This window comes from Gopherus evgoodei, chromosome 17, assembly GCF_007399415.2.
Source record: "Gopherus evgoodei ecotype Sinaloan lineage chromosome 17, rGopEvg1_v1.p, whole genome shotgun sequence".
NCBI lineage: Eukaryota > Metazoa > Chordata > Testudines > Testudinidae > Gopherus > Gopherus evgoodei.
In genome coordinates this window covers 19,299,773-19,316,200 of record NC_044338.1, presented here as the reverse complement: position 1 = coordinate 19,316,200, position 16,428 = coordinate 19,299,773, and the positions used below count along the sequence as shown (strand labels likewise).

The 16,428-nt window shown below is 53.8% G+C and overlaps 1 long non-coding RNA gene across 2 annotated transcripts; it reads right to left on the bottom strand.

The window, feature by feature from the left end:
- Positions 1–613: 613 nt before the first annotated feature.
- Positions 614–13,031, bottom strand: LOC115636675. 2 transcript variants are annotated; one of them, XR_003997006.1, is made up of 3 exons: positions 12,859–13,031; positions 6,871–8,301; positions 614–1,613 (listed from the first exon to the last, which is right to left on the bottom strand). It is a non-coding gene; the product is annotated as an uncharacterized LOC115636675 (long non-coding RNA). The 2 variants fall into 2 exon arrangements; XR_003997007.1 differs by lacking the exon at positions 614–1,613 and having other exon boundaries at positions 5,827–7,069; positions 8,181–8,301.
- Between the last annotated feature and the right edge of the window lie 3,397 nt (positions 13,032–16,428).

Below are 16,428 nucleotides of genomic sequence, written 5' to 3'. Positions count from 1 at the left end.
TTTTTTCCTCAAGTGATACCACCTTTGATAGTTTAGAGTTGTTCAATATTCAGTTTAGTGGAAGGTAATTTTAAAGACGGCAATAAGTGTAGATAGTTTGTTGCGTCGGGTCCACATAAAGGCAGAACTGAAGAAAAAGAAGCCAGGTTTAGAGGATCACATTGGGTGCCCTAAATGCCAGGGGTACATTCCAAACGGCCAATGACTTCTTTCACGTCACTTGCCAGGAGTCTTCAAATAGAACAATGTGAATAACTGATTTTTTTAGTTCATTGGCATTTTTAAATAGGTTTTTTTGGGAGGGAGGAGACGGGGGGAGGGGCTTATTTCAGTCCAGACTGAAAATGAACATTTTTGAGAGGTTCCCCATACACGGTCAGCCAGGGGGTGGTTAGTTACACACATCAGACAGTGTTGGTTCTATTCGCTTGTCAGGCAGCTTACAGCATGCAACTAACAAAGTCAGTCATACCATTCCACAAGCAGACGTGCAGACAAATCCATCCCTAGTGAAAGGTTTGAGCTGAAAATTCACTTTTCACACACACATTTGAATGTGTGACATTTAAGAGCGCAAACAACCCCAGAAAGCGACCGCAAAAGGGCCACGAACGTGGTCGAACTGAAACTGGCTTTTGAACAGGACTAAATAGTCACAGATGCTATTTTCCAGCACTAGCCACGGGAAGCCAAAACACAAAGCTGGGTCAACTCACTCCTTATTTTACTTGTATTACGGCAGTACCTAGCAACCCCTTGCTGTGCCGACTGCCCTATGAACGCACAGTAAGAGCCATTCCCAGCCCCAAAGAGCTTACACTGTAAATAGAAGAGACGGAGCAAGAGTGGGAGGGGGAAACTGAGGCATGGAGGGGCAATGACTTGCTTGAGGTCACTCAGCGGCTCAGTGGCAAAGCTGGAAACATAACCAAAGTCTGCTGAAATCTGGCCCAGTGCCCTAACCACTGGGCCAAACTGCCTCCCATTAGTCACTGGATACGTTTTCTATAACGGTCACACTGACTAACGTTTAAACACAGAGATATCCTGATCCCCCTCTACTTCCTCCCTTGGTCAGCCCTGGTAAAGAGAATGCAAAGTGAGACTGAAATGCTATCAGATGTCCCTGAGCCTAGCACGGCTGCATTCACACTACTGCAGTGATATTTGTACAGAATGCGCCTTGAGAGGCATCGTTTGAAAACTAACAGCTGATGGGTCAATAATATCACTGTGAAACATAAGGGACAACGCTGTACAGGAGTTAGGCAGGTAAAGTGCTAAAAGGTGATTAACCAGGCAAGTCGGGGGTGGGGGGGAGGAGGAGCTGACAAACAGATTTTCTCCAAAGAAAAGAGGCCAAGACCTCACACCAGGTATGGCCAAGTTCAATAAGCATTTCATTTGTACTGGAGGTTGCAGGCAGAAGTTATTTGCATTGTAAAATATCACCAGCAGAGGGGAAGATAACATGGCGTCTACAGCAGCCAGCGTGGCCTCCACGCCCGGTAGGGAAAAGGAGTTTTATCTGGGTCGACATTGCAGGAGAACACATTTCAAAGGTTGACTGGACTGTACAGAGATGAGGAGCAAACGGCAAAGTCATCCTTCACCTGAGGAGACAAGGAAAACCAGCACTGTGGACTCATGGGTGGGTGGGGGAAGAGATGTCGTCTAGAAGTTACCCAGTTATTACTAGGAAGGGAAGAACCAAGGGGGGGGGGGGGAACTACCTTGTACCAAGACTGTAGCTTGTAGGGTGACCAGATGTCCTGATTTTATAGGGACAGTCCTGATTTTTGGCTCCTTGTCTTATATAGGCTCCTATTACCCCCCAGCCCTTGTCCCAATTTTTCACATTTGCTGTCTGGTCACCCTAGTAGCTTGTTAAGTTAGGCGAGAGTCATTAGAAAACATTTTCACTTGTATTTGTTTATAGCCATTTCTATCTTTATTCCTTCTGCCTGGATCACTTACCCTATAGCCTTTAGTTAATAAACTTGTATGTTTACGCTAACCCAATTCAGTGCTGCGACTGAAGGCAAGGGGGTGCGTTTCCCCCAGTTACGCTAATCAGCTGTAATGTGCTGACTCTTTAAAAGAGGAACAAACTTAATTTCTTCTGCAACGGTACAGCACTAGGGGCTGGAGTTCACGGACTGTTACCTGCCGGGCAAGGTTTGGGCTGGGAGAGGCTTGAGGAGTTGGCAGGGAAGGAAGACAAGGTAGCGAGGTAAGGAGCTGACCCACAATTTGATCACCAGCAAAGCTCAGCTTTGCAGAGGCAGAGATAACACAGTGGCTCACAGCTCTGAGCATCCCCAACAAGTGTTACAAGGCAGGCAAGCAACCTCTCAAGCACACTTCTATAGCACAACCAGTACCCCCGCCTCAGTTTCCCCTTCTTTTGCCCATTAAAAAAGAACAGTCTCTCAGGGCTTATCTGCACAATTAGTTGTGGAAGCTGGGGTGTGACTTTACCCCACACTAGTCTGCCCTGGACTCACCGTCCATGTGGAAACTGCTAACTCATTAATGTACTTTGATCCAGGCCTGTTTCAGGCCATGTCTACATCTAAAATTTTGCAGCGCTGGTTGTTACAGCTGTATTAGTACAGCTGTATAGGGCCAGCGCTGCAGAGTGGCCACACTTACAGCAACCAGCGCTGCAAGTGGTGTTAGATGTGGCCACACTGCAGCGCTGTTGGGCGGCTTCAAGGGGGGTTCCGGGAACGCGAGAGCAAACCGGGAAAGGAGACCAGCTTCGCCGCGGTTTGCTCTCGCGTTCCCGGAGCCACCCTGCAAACCGCAGGGAAGGAGACCTGCTTGCTCGGGGTTCCGGGAACGAGAGAGCAAGCCGGGGAAGGAGACCAGCTTCGCCGCGGTTTGCTCTCTCGTTCCCGGAACCCCGAGCAAGCAGGTCTCCTTCCCTGCGGTTTGCAGGGTGGCTCCGGGAACGCGAGAGCAAACCGCGGCAAAGCTGGTCTCCTTTCCCGGTTTGCACTCTCGTTCCCCGAACCGCCGAGCAAGCGGTTCTCCTTCCCTGCGGTTTGCAGGGTGGCTCCGGGAACGAGAGAGCAAACCGCGGCGAAGCTGGTCTCCTTTCCCGGTTTGCTCTCTCGTTCCCGGAGCCACCCTGCAAACCGCAGGGAAGGAGAACCGCTTGCTCGGCGGTTCGGGGAACGAGAGTGCAAACCGGGAAAGGAGACCAGCTTCGCCGCGGTTTGCTCTCGCGTTCCCGGAGCCACCCTGCAAACCGCAGGGAAGGAGACCTGCTTGCTCGGGGTTCCGGGAATGAGAGAGCAAACCGGGAAAGGAGACCAGCTTGATTACCAGAGGCTTCCTCGTTCCACGGAGGTCAAGAAAAGCGCTGGTACGTGTCTACATTGGATTACCAGCGCTGGATCACCAGCGCTGGATCCTCTACACCCCAGACAAAACGGGAGTACGGCCAGCGCTGCAAACAGGGAGTTGCAGCGCTGGTGATGCCCTGCAGATGTGTACACCTTCAAAGTTGCAGCGCTGTAACTCCCTCACCAGCGCTGTAACTTTCTGATGTAGACAAGCCCTCAGAGAGGACTACGGGAGCAGTTAGTGCACAGCAGATTCAAAGCCCAGCTCGCTTCAGACTAGTTGTTCATGTAGACAAGCCCAAAGCATTCATTCAAAGTCCCCCTTCTAGGCAGAATTTTCATGTTCACATGAAACAATCCACAGAAGCCTGGTGAAAAACCCCATTTGCCCCAAAATCCAATAGGTACCCAGCAGCTTTCTATTCCCTCTCAGGAGCACCATTTCCAGCTCCCCCACCCCAGGGCCCATCTGCGGACGAGTCCCCACCTTTTAACCCTTCTCCAGGTCTCCTCCAAAGAGCTCTCAAACTCCCATCTCACCCACCACTTTTCTCCAGGAGCCCCAAGGCAGGTCTCCCCCAAGAGGGCTCCAGACAGTGCCCCATTCACTCAGGCCTGGGACTCCTACCTCTGCACCTGGAATCCCCCTCCAGCAGGAAGCCTCTTATTCAGGGCTCAGCTGCTTCCCCTAACCAGGCTGGTTTGGTTCCTTTCCTTCCTCCTTAGGGCCTCTGCGCAAGCTTGACTCACCCAGCTCTAGCCAGTCCAACTCCTCACCAACAGCTCTCTGGTCCCGCTCTCCTCTGCTGCTGCTGTTTCTGCCCAGGTCTTTCCTGCCCCCCTAGGCAGAGGTGTCTCTCTCAAGCAGTGTGACTTGTCCCTTTGCCTGCCTGCCACAACCTTCCCCCTTGGAATGGCCCAGGTGCTCTCTCTTAGCCCTATTGCTCACCCTTAAAGGGGCCATTCCTCTGGGACAGGCTGTCCTTTGCCATGACCGCCACAAGGGGCCAGGCAGTGGGGGATCAGACCCAGGGAGTCCTGAAACAAACCAAGCCTGTCCCCACCGGTCACCAATGCAGAGCGGTGTCCCCACATGTGCTGCCCTGGGGAGCAGAGCAGACTCCCACAGGCAGTGTACCACAGGCTGCCCTGCTCAGACACGCGCTCAGGCTCCAGGCCAGGTGCCAAAAAGTGTCCCAGGTTGGGGGCAGATCTGCACGGAGCTGGAGGTGTGATTTCCAGTCAGGGAGTCCCCTCCCCCTCTCCCCCCTTCCCCACTAGCATTCATGGAGCTCGTGTGCTGAACAGACAGAGCAACCCTCATGGGGCGAGTGGCATGAGGGCTAGCCACTGTGAATACCCGAGAACGCTGGGTACGTATTCAGAGCAGCCACCATGGCTACACTGCCCTTCTAGTCAGCTGGTGTGAGGGTGCCTCCTGGAGCTGGAAATTCCACCTCCTGCCCCAAGTGTAGTTGCACTGTGGGAGTGGGGCTGCATGTGGGTGGGTGTACTCTGTGGGTGGGTGTTCCTGTGTGTACATTGTAGGTGGGTGTTCCCATCTCTACGGGTGTGCCCTGTAACAGACTGTTTCAGTCTCTCTGTATGCATCTTCTTCACAGGTGGATTTTCCATTCTGTGTGTGTGTGTGTGTCGCGTAGGTAGGTGTTTCAGTCTGTCTGTGTGTGTGTGCACGCTTCTCCCCACAGGTGGTGTTTCAATTGGTACGCATGTCGGTGGGTGTTTCAGGCTGTGCGGGTGTCTCCTTTCCGGGTGGGTGTTTCAATCAGCGTGTGTTTGTGTGGGACTGCCAAACCCCCCCTTTCCCAGGGCAGGCCATCCTGTGCTTCGGCAGTGGGCGGCCACAGTGACTAGAGAAGATGGAGACGGTTACCATAGAGAGCGGCAGCCTATGGCAACGAGCCGGGGAGAGGAGACACAGCCGCCCAATGGGAGAAGAGCAACTAACGAAACAAAGCTGCGCAGCAGGTTGATGGGAACTGGCATGCTCTCCCCTGGCACAGGGAGAGCTAAACCAGCAGAGCCCCTTCCCCCTCCGGCATGCCCACAGAGCCTGCTCCTGACAGACAGGCCAGAGATGCTGGATGCAGACTGCACCCAGTCCATGGTTTCTGTGCTACGCATGGGGGCCACCCCGAGCTTCACCACGATAGCAGGGAACTGAGAGTCTCCTGCTCCCCAGGCACTACCATCCAATGGAGAATTTCCATTTGCTCAGCAGCAAAGGGCCAGTGGAACTCCTTGCCACAGAATGTTACTGAGGAAAAGAATGGAGTGGGATCCACTAGCTATAGAAACAGTAAGATCTGCACTTAAGCCAACTACTCAGTGTGGCCTACTGGGGTTCAGGAGACCTGGCTTCTATCCCCAGCTCTGACCTGCTGCATGGCCTTTGGGCAAGTTTCTGGGCCTCAGTTTCCCCATATGTTAAATGGGGGTAATAATACTGACCTCCCTTGTAAAGCACTTTGAGGTCTACTGATGAAAAGCACTACAGGCGAGCTAGGTGCTATTATTCATGTGTTACTCCCTGCCTGAGGCTAGGAAGATGAAAGAACGAATGACCTGTCAGTGATCATTCCCAAGATGGAGTTTCCTGGCCACTGTCAGAGACCACTTGTGGGTGGGTGTTCCTGTGTGTACATTGTAGCTGGGTGTTCCCATCTCTGCAGGTGTGCCCTGTAACAGACTGTTTCAGTCTCTCTGTATGCATCTTCTTCACAGGTGGATTTTCTGGTCCTATCCAGTGCAGCAGGGCCTGTGCTCCAGTGCAGGGGCTATGACAGGCCATTATTCCTCTAGCTCAAGTGATCGAGGCGGGTGCTGAAGGTACCCGGTCAGACCCTGCTAAAGGCCCCTGGGGAGGCTGTTACGCTGGTGAAGTGACCCCTAAATAGCTATCATCTCTGGTAGTGACAACACAGCATAGTCCTTCTGTTCCCACTCTCTGCCTGTGCTCTCTGCGCTTCTGTGTTTCCCGCCAGCCCTTCACGTCAGCCTGGATTTCCAGATGCCTCCCCTTGTGCCACAAAGCTGGAATTTCATAGGCGCTTAGCACCCACAGTGCACCCACCATGCTGGGCCCTTCGGACATTTCCATTGTCTCCCTCTGCCTCTGCCGTCTGGACCCCTTTCCCCCCTCCCCTGTGCCCCATCATCCCTTCGCTAGCCCCGGGCTCCCCACTCCAGTCTGTGTCTGTCTTGGTGGCCCCCATTCCAGCTCACCCATTGGCACCCCATTCCCCTTCCTCTCTGCCTGCTGCTCCCTCCCTCTCCCCTCAAAAGCACGTCTCCCGCACCAACAGACGTCAGTCCAATGAAAGATACTCCCTCACCCCGCTTCTATCTCCTCCCAGGATGCAGTGCGTCCACCACCCCCGTGGGCTCCCTGGGTAAGGTGAACGGGCCACTGGAGGGGATCTCACCAAGCTTCAAATGCTGTCACAACACGGGCCTGGTGGCCAGCAGCCACAAAGCCAGAATTACACACACAAACCTGCCCATCTGGGGCTGGGAAGGGCTCCATCCTCCAGGCAGCTCCTGGGCTTTAAGATGCAGCAGTAGCTGTGAGGTTTGTTCCCACCTGGCAATGTTCTCTGGCTGCTCACGTCAAAAAGCGCAGCTGCATTCACACTTATGAACCCGTCTCCGTCCTTGCTCTGCACCAAGCTGTGCTCTTCTGGGCCACAGTGGAGCTGAGGAACGAGTGGGGGGGAGCGGGGGGCCGGGGAGGTAAATAAGTGAGTGGGTGTGTCTAAAAGAATGCATAAATGTGTGCAAATGAATAGTACTGAATGAAGGTAAGTGCGTCAATGTGGGTAATGGGTGAGTGTGAATCAGCCGAAAAGTGGGGGTGTATGTGTGCATGAATGAGTTTGAGTGAATAAGTGTGTGTGTGTAACAGTCAATGAGTGCGAATGAATGAGTGTGTCATGGGGCACGTATGTGGGTGAAAGGCTTACTGTGGAATAGAGACCATGTGTGTAAATGAGTGTGAATGAGCAAGTGTGTGTGAGTGAATGACTATGTAATACTGCACGCCTGGGAGCCTGTGTGTTAATAAAAGCCTGTGTGTGAACGATGGTGTGTGCACGAGTGTGCGTGTGAATGATTGTGCAGTGAGTGTATGAAGCCGCACAATCAGCTGAATAATCACCAGCCAGGGCCAGACCTAGAGACGTGATGGGCAAGGATGGGGGTGTCTCAGGGCACCTCAGAACAGCCCTGAGGATGCTCTGGCTCTAGGCCATGCCGAAAACAGTCTGGAAAGTTCTGTGTGATGAGCTGCTGGCTCGCCTCCCTGCAGAGACTCACGGGGAAACGGACAGTCCCTGGGGACTTGGAAATCTGCTCGTGGGGCGGGCTAGCAGGGACCGATTTCAGGCTGGGTGTAGAGCGGTGGGGGAGTTTCGGAGGTAGGCCTGCCGCCTGTTTAGCAGGGCGGGGGTGCGACTGTGGCTCTTTACTCGAAAGGAACAGCGGGGTAGGACTGAGGAAGCAGCCCGGGAGAAAGAAGGAACAGCTGAAAGCTGGCAAGCAGGGCAGACGTTGTCTTTGAATTCTTCAGGACTGTGCTGCGGCTGGTGAGTGACAGGTTGGGGCCTACAATTAGCTGGCTGGTTGCTAAGCAACTTGGGCTGCAGATCTGAGTGTGGCTGAGTGCCATGCCTGTTGCTGGCAGACAACCAAGGCAATAGTCCCCGAGCCCAATTCTATTCGTCTCTACCCAGCCTGAGTATTGAGGGGGCTCCGATTACATGGCCGTGGCTTTTAGACACATCAATGGGTTGCGTTCTGTGGCCTCACCTTGAAAAGATACATGGGTTTTAATAGGCTGCAAGTCCAGCTGAAAGTTCCTGATTTCTGTGCTAGCAAGCTCTTTTCTACGCTGTGTTCCTGCTGGCTAATAAATCTTCTGTGTTACACACTGGAAGAAAAAAAAAAACGCAACTAGTAACGCAAGTAACGCAAACATAATAGCTTGTGAGTCCCAGGCTGCGCCCCACCCTGTCTCTTCTCCAATCTCCCCTGACTGCCATTTGAGAGGGAGAGAAGAAATCTCAAGAAAGAACCAAAGTCATGTCACTGTGCGAGAGAGAGAGTGGCCAGCGTGTACGTCTCTCATCTGGGACGATCTGGAGCAAGTCTGAGAACAAAATAGCTACCGGGCTCGTGCTTTGAAATGTGAGGGTAGACTGTGCCATGTAGGAGGAGCACTGCCATTATGGGGGTGTCCCTGTGGGCTAGGTAAACTCTGTTCACTCCATCCCATTGGAGCAGTTTTCCGTCGGCAAATGCCGCTTCATCAGAATCAAAACGTTTTGCAGGAACATGTCAAACCCAACAAAGTTTTTGAGAGGGAAAAGTCAAAATGATTTGTTTCAAATTTCTCATTTTGATGAGGTAAAAACCTTTTGACTTTCTTGTTTTGACTTTGATTTATTTATATCAAATTTTAATATGATATTACACATATCTACATATTTTACAATAATATTACTAATACCCAGCTCCTATCTCACACTTTCCATCAGTAGATCTCACAGTGCATTATGAAGGACATGAGTATCATTATCCCCATTTTACAGATGGGGAAACTGAGGCACAGAACAACACAAGGGCAGAGCTGGGCCCAGAATCCAGGTTTCCTGTGTCCCAGGCCCATGCCTTCTCCATAGTACATTATATTGTTTTGACATTATTGAAATGAAATGTTTTTGAGGGTTCCAAATGGAAAGTTTGTGGAACTGCAGTTCTGCAAGAAAGTCTGATTTTTTTGTTCTGATTCGGAACAAAAACACATTTCAAAATGTCCTATGGAAAGCTCATTCTCTACCCAGGACTGTATCACCCAGTGCATTCTCTGCCCATATGCCCAGCCTTGTCACGCCAGGGAGCACCTCAAGGCGAGCCATATCCTCAGGTCCATCCACTGTACACAGGGATCTGCTTTTCTAACACCAAGCCATGCCTACAGGCTGGCTCATCCCACCCCCCTATGAATTATGTGTTGCATTACAGTAGCTGCTAGAGGAGCTCAGTACCACATGGTGCTAGGTGCTGTACGTACACAGAGTGAGAAACAGGCCCTTCCTAGACAAGTGGACAGTTTCACTAGGCAAGGCGGACAAAAGGTCGGGCTTCCTGTTTTACAGAGCTCGAATGGCTGCCCCAAGGTGGCAAAGAGGGGGCTTGAACGCAGGGTCGACCCCCATTCTGTTGTTTCATAGGCCCCACCCTCGTAACTGAGTCACCAAGATGCCTGGACTGACTTCTATGGCAGCTGAGACCCTGTAAGACCTGGGCCCTGCTGGGGACGAGGTCGTGTCTCCACTCAGCTCATCAAACGGTTCGTACTTCCCACTCTCCTTGCTTGGCTGGGGGCCAGGCCGTGAATCACTGTCAGCTACTAATGGGAAAGCTGTTCAGATTGCAACCACACCAGCTAGGCCGGGACTTTGCCTCACTCCCCCGCGTGCCTGGAGAAACAAAATACGTCACTGTGCCACCCCATGCTCATGCAGACTAGGCCAGGCTCCTGTGCACAGCCCATGGGCTTGATGGTGCCCAGCCATCTTTTGCTGGTGTCTCTGGGAGGATAGACCTCTCCTCCAGCCCGTCTCCTCATTCCAGCTGGGCATGCAGGCTACCACGCTGCACATGGGTATTGGAGCTATCCCGGAGAGGGGCTGGCTTGGAAGAGGGAATCAGCAGAGCTCAGAAATCTTCTCCTGGGACATTGCCACCAGCACTGGAAGGGGAACCCAGCCTGTCTCTCCCGGCCAGCTAGAGATGGTGAATGGAGAAGAAAAGGGACGTCCGTGCATCATTGCCTCCCAGACTGGACACGACTCTCAGGTTATTATGGGAGGCAGATCCCCAGCCCCTGAACATGGGGCAGGCTCCAGAAGTGAGAGAGGCATCAGGCCTTCTTCTGACAGGGGGCTGTCAGCCAGGGACAGCCGACGGGTGGAAGGAAGGCTTGATGTGCACCTGCAGCCTGAGCTCCTCTGGGCACTGCTGCTTTCAGCACGGATCAGCCCTGAGTGAAATAGGGTGACCAGATGTCCTGATTTTATCGGGACAGTCCCGATTTGTGGCTCCTATTCCCCCCCACCCCTCCCTGCACACACACACCCCATCCTGATTTTTCACTCCAGGGGGAAAAAGGGAGAGAAACTCCCTCCCCTCCCCCCTCTCCCACTGTGGGCTGAAGCATGAGGGATTGCTGGCTGCAGGGTGTACCACACTGCTGCATCCTGTAATTGCTCGTGCTTCCTCTGCATTTTCCTGGCTGCCTGAGACAGAGGATAAAAGGGGACCCGGTGGCTGCTGCAGCTGGGATACCTAGGCTGCCTCTGAGAGGCTGGTCAGGTATTTCACTGCAGCGCTGAGCAAGATGGGGGAAGGTCACTAGTGTCACGAATTGGGCTAGGCTCAGCTCAGTGCCTGCCTGTTGCTAGGTAGGGACTCACCACCTCTCATGCTTGTCTCTGTTTCCTTGGGCTGTCCCGTGTGTCTCTTAGATTGTCAGCTCTTCGGGGCAAGGACTGTCTCTTGGTTCTGTGTCTGGATAGCTCCTAGTGCCAGGGGGCCCTGGGCCAGGACTGGAGCAGCCAGGCTCTGCTGCCGTACAACTAAATAACAATAATAATTAATGCCACTTACTCTTGGGTGCTGGCCAAGCTGTTCCACAGGCATCAGAGCACCCAGGGTTCATGCCTGGTGCATGGACTTCAGGCTTGGCTGTGGCACTGGGGTTCCTACTGCTGAATGGGGCAGCGGGATGGGGGGGGAGCCTTCCCTTGTGCCCATGTGCCAATTTCTGTGGTCCCAGCCAGCAGATCGTATTCAGACGCCCCCAGCCTGGGTCTGTCATTGCGCATGACTCCTTGGGACATCATGAAGCAGTCAAACCCCATAGAAACATTCAGCCTGAGGAACCTGCATTGCACTAGTTATACCCCAGGGAAACCTGTCCATAAGCCACAGGCAGGTACCAGGCCAGGCCCTGAAACCCTTACTCAGGCATAATTCCCATTGGAGGCCATGGGACCAAGTAGAACCTAAGTGAGGAGTTCAGGGTTTGGCCTAGTAGCCCTTCCCCACTCTGTGCCTCAGTGTTCCCATCTGTACAATGGGGACAGTGATACCGACCTCCTTTGTAAACCATGTAGAAATCTACTGTTGAAATTATTGGGGTGACTTTGTATCCCAAGGCTTTTGGGTGCGAGTGGTATCCCTGGTGTAGGTGCTTATAGGAGCTAAACCTGGTGAGTACCAGTTCTCTGCCCAGCTGCTCCCCCATAAGTCCTACACAGTCCTGGCCGTCACAGCCTGCTCTGCATGCGGCTCTAGCCACAATTCCTGGGGGTTCTCTCCAGCTCTCTGAAGCCATGGGGCTCAGTCCCACTCCCAAACTGAGCCCAGACCTTTCTCCTTACCTGGGTGACGGGAAAGGCAGTCCTGCTCAGCCAGCAGGGAGGAAGGATGCAATGGAGCTCCTACTTTACAGCTCCATCACATCAATATCATTATATCCTAAGTCCCAGGTTCGAATCTTGGCTGCACGCCTCACGCTCCCAAAGCATGCTCTGATTTCAAGACAACAGACAAACATCTAGGGGCAAACCTTCGCAGCCACCGGCCAGGCAGCTGTAGAGGCCTTAGGGCTAGTAGGAGAGGCCACCTGGGGTGGGATGGAGGAATCCCCCCTCTCTACCCTCACGGAGCTCCTCCAAACAGGGGAAGGACCCGCGGGGCTTCAACTGGGTGAGGTAGCCACTCCTCACCATGGCGACAGCACAGAGCCCCCAGCTCTGGATTTCTATAGCAACCTCAGCAGATCTCAGCAGCCCCAGAGCCAGGCCCATCCCCCTCATTCCTTGAGCGAGAAAACAGGAGTGCCCTGTTGTCCGAAGCCTTTCATATTACGACATGGAGAGATGCCCCAGAGTTCCTCATTCTCCTTCTGCTCAGAGTCACTTCCTACCCCTGCTTTGTGACCTCAGAGGCGTGATCGGCATCTCCCTGCCAGGGATGAGACCTCCCCCCACCCCCTGCAAATCAATTTTCTCTGCCAAGACTTCTGAAGAAGGGGCTGATTAATGTCAGCTCTGATGGGGGCGGGGGGCTATGGCCTGCTCTCTGCTAGGCCCCGGGCTCGTTCTGTGCTTGTGTGCCTATGGGGATGGACGGCTAAGTGCAAATACTCATCAGAGACGTTGCTTTGTGTCTGCACAGAGACACAATCTCAGAGTTTGGGGTGACCTAGCAGATGCAGCTTTAGTTTCGTGTGTCAGGATAATAAATGTAACGAGATGACTCGGGGATGGGACCACACGCATCACCTGAGTGGATAGGAGGCTTTTAGGATCCCTTAATGTAGCTCTGGCCCTTTAATCCAGCACCAAAGGGTCAAAGTGGGAGGGAGGCTGTCCCCTGCGTTCCCGTTATCAGGGCTCTCCCCGCTGACAGCACCTACCGTCTAGTCAGTCACCTCTGTGCACCCAGCCGTGCAACCTGCTTCAATTGCTGCCAATTAAAATAAGTGCACCAGGGGAGATGGAACACGACTAAGGAGCTTATGACGTCACATCCATACCGTGTGCAGGTCTCACGTCCCTTCGGCGGCGCCATTGGCTGTTTCGTTAGCTAACAACACTAAGTAGGGGAAAGAAAGGAGACGGGTTAGAACATAAGAACGGCCAGACTGGGTCAGACTAAAGGTCCATCCAGCCCAGTATCCTGTCTGCTGACAGTGACCAGTGCCAGGCAGGGCCAGCTTTATGACCCACGGGGCCCGACTGAAATACTCGGCGGCAGTCCGAGACTTCGGAGGCACTTTGGTGGCAGGAGGTCCGCTCCGGGTCTTCCATGGCACTGAAGGACCCCCCACCACTGAAATGCCGCCAAAGACCCCTGAAGCGGGGCCCCCTTAGACACGGGCGTGGAGCCCTCTTCAGCGCGGGGCCCGATTCCGGGAAATCGGGGGAATCGGCGTAAAGCTGGCCCTTGATGCCTGGTGTCCCAGAGGGAGTTGGGAAGGTAACAGGTTCTTATAGTCACTTTGTCTCTCTGGGCCTTCATTCACCATCTGGGACAAAGGGACACCGATCCCTCCTTTCTCCTACTCGCTGTCTTGTCTGTTCAGACTCTTTGGACCAGGAACTGTCCATTACTAGATGTATGTACAGTACCTAGCGCAATGGGGGCCCGATCTCAGCCAGGACTTTCACGTCCTACAGTCAGCACCGGCAGCATTAAACAGTACAAGAGCCACGAGCAGATCAGACCTCTGGATGCTTAGAAGTGTCAAGGTGCCACCCCCCAAAAACAAAAAGCAAAGTCTCGTGCACCACGGGAAAGAGGGGACCAACGCACGGCCCGAGGAACCAGCAAATCAACCCACCCCGAGTCAATAACACTGATGAGTAACATAATCCCGCCCCCTTCTCTCAGGCCTGTCTGCAGGCAGGCTTTGTACGGCTGTAACCGGCTCATGGTGTGATGTTCGGTTGACTTACCAGTGCAGTCCCTAGCGTGGGTACAGTTACACTGGTATAAAGGTGTAGCTTATTCCCCTTCCCATCCTTGGAAACGCTATCCCGCTATACATCCCTGTGCGCTGGTCTAAGTCTGCCCACGCTACACGGCTCAGACAAGGCCTGAGACACAGAGATTGGAACGGCCCCGGTGGCTACTGGTGACTGCAGGGATTTGCCAGGTGGCCGGGGAGGGTGGCTGTAGGGTTTGTTTTACAGGCTCCCTGCTTAGGGCGACCTGCTCAGTTGGGAGGAAATAAGCACAGGCCAGTGACAGATAAGGGCCACTGCTTTGTTTTAATTCCCTTCACAGACGGTGGATTTTTCTCCCACGGGTACAATGCCATTATTGCAGGCGTCAGTTTCCCATTTAAAATGGTACTTCTGGGTCTGAATACATCGCCCGGTGCAGGATGGGTGCTCACCCTAAGGGACAGAGTGATGGAAGAAGGGGCTGGGGGGCATCCCATCCTCACGCAAGACAGCTGGGGAGCATGAGGCCTGGTTTAATTTCCAGCCCCTCTCTGGGAGCATTGCCCTTCTGCAGCGTTGGATGCCGCTGCAGGGCAACTATGGGAAATGGGGTCATTTTATTGGCGCTGGGAATCCTGCCTGAGCGAGGTGAAGGCGGCCAAGCCGGCACGCTGTGTCTGGAGGGGCTGCCAGGCGCGCCCCCTGCCCAGCGAACTGTCTGGAACTGAGCTCTGCAGGCTGCACCCAGGCAGATCCAAGCCACAGCACAGAGCTGGGGAGATGTGCAGAAAACTTGCCGCCCAAAGGCTGCTGCATCTCACAGCCCTAGCAACAGGCAGGGAAGCTGACAGGCAGCCAGCAGGGTTCGGCCACCAATGGCTGTGCGGGGACTGGCGGTGGGAATCCTAGCCCGAGCCCCAGCAAGAGCAGGGCCTGGGGGTGGGGGTGGGCCGGGGAGGGAGGGTGAGTCAGGGAACAGGGCTGCTGGCTGTCTGTTTGCACAGGCCAGGAGGCCAGCTGGTTCCCGCAGGGGGTCCATGGATGGGCATGCTGAAGGTGGTGAAGGGACTTGAAGAAAATGAGCCTGGGGGAACTGGCCCCTCTGAGACAATATCCCCAAAGTTTGCTGGTTCTGAATCAGAGAAATGTCAAGCTGCAAGGGCTTTTGAGAGGTCATCGCGTCCAGCCCCCTGCGCCGAGGCAGGACCACATCCTTCATGTACCGAGGGGCTGCTCAGTTACCCGGCCACATGCCTTTTGGGGAGCACTCTTGTACTGTATCAGCCCTTAAGGTGCAAAACCCTCCCCCCGCCTGCCCTCTGCAGCCCTGGGCCTGACGACTTCGTCTATTGCAGTCGGTACCATTGCTCTCGCTTACACCACTTTTCCTCCAGCGTCGTGCCGTTCACTTCAGTGAAGTTGCTCTTGATTTACCCTGCTGTAACTTATCAGATTCAGCCCCTCCATTTCTGTGGGTCCCTCATTCCTTGACAGCGAGTGCCCATCTGTTCAGATGTTGTGTGTCCGGGGGAGAACTTTTTAATTCTGCTTTATATCCTGTGTGTATGTTCACCCGCCCCAGAGCTCCTCAGGGCAGGAGTCCAGGGAACCGGGTGGCTCAGGGCAGGTGGCTACTGGACACAGAAGCCCTTTTCCCCCTTAAGTCATTGGCTGCAGCATAACCACCACCTCCAGCCATTGCTCTTTAATGGCTGTTTGGTGGCTCACGGGAGACGAGCTAGCCTGGTTCTGTCCTATTTTAAGTGTCCACGGCGCACACACTCCACTAGCAGGTTCAGTGGAGAGGCAGTGGGAGTTAATGACAGTAATACCTAGCTTCTTCTAGCATGTTCCCGCCACAGATCTCCAAGCACTTTACAATAGAGGTCAGGGACATGACGGGGCCCAGGGATGGGAACCTGGGGCCGCAGGCCACCCAGCAAAGCAGCAGCGTAGGCAGGAACTGAACCCAGCTCTCAGTGGAGTGCCCTATCTGCTAGGCTACACTGCCTCTGCTCTCCCTGTTACACGTGTGGGGATCACTCTCTGAGAGCTTCAGGTAGGATTAGGTCAGATGGGCGTTGAGTCTTTCAAGCTCCCAGGAGGGTCACAGCACACGAATAGTGCCCTACCGAATTCACAGCCATGAAAAACACATCACAGACCATGAACTTTGACCTCTCCCTGTGAAATCTGGTTTTTGTCGGCTTTTACCCTGTACTATGCCAATTTCAAGGGGGAGACCAGCGTTTCTCAAATTGGGGGTCCTGACCCAAAAGGAAGTTGCAGGGGGGTCACAAGGTTATTTTAGGGGGGATCATGGTATTGCCACCTTTACTTCTGCACTGCCTTCAGAGCTGGGCAGCCGGAGAGCGGTGGCTGTTAGCTAGGCGCCCCGCTCTGAAGGAAGTTCCCCACTCACAGCAGCGCAAAAGTAAGTGTGGCAATCCCGTACCCTGCCATCCTTCTGCGCTGCTGCTGGCAGTGGCTCTGCCTTCAGAGCCGGGATCCTGGCCAGCAGCTGCTTCTCTCCAGCC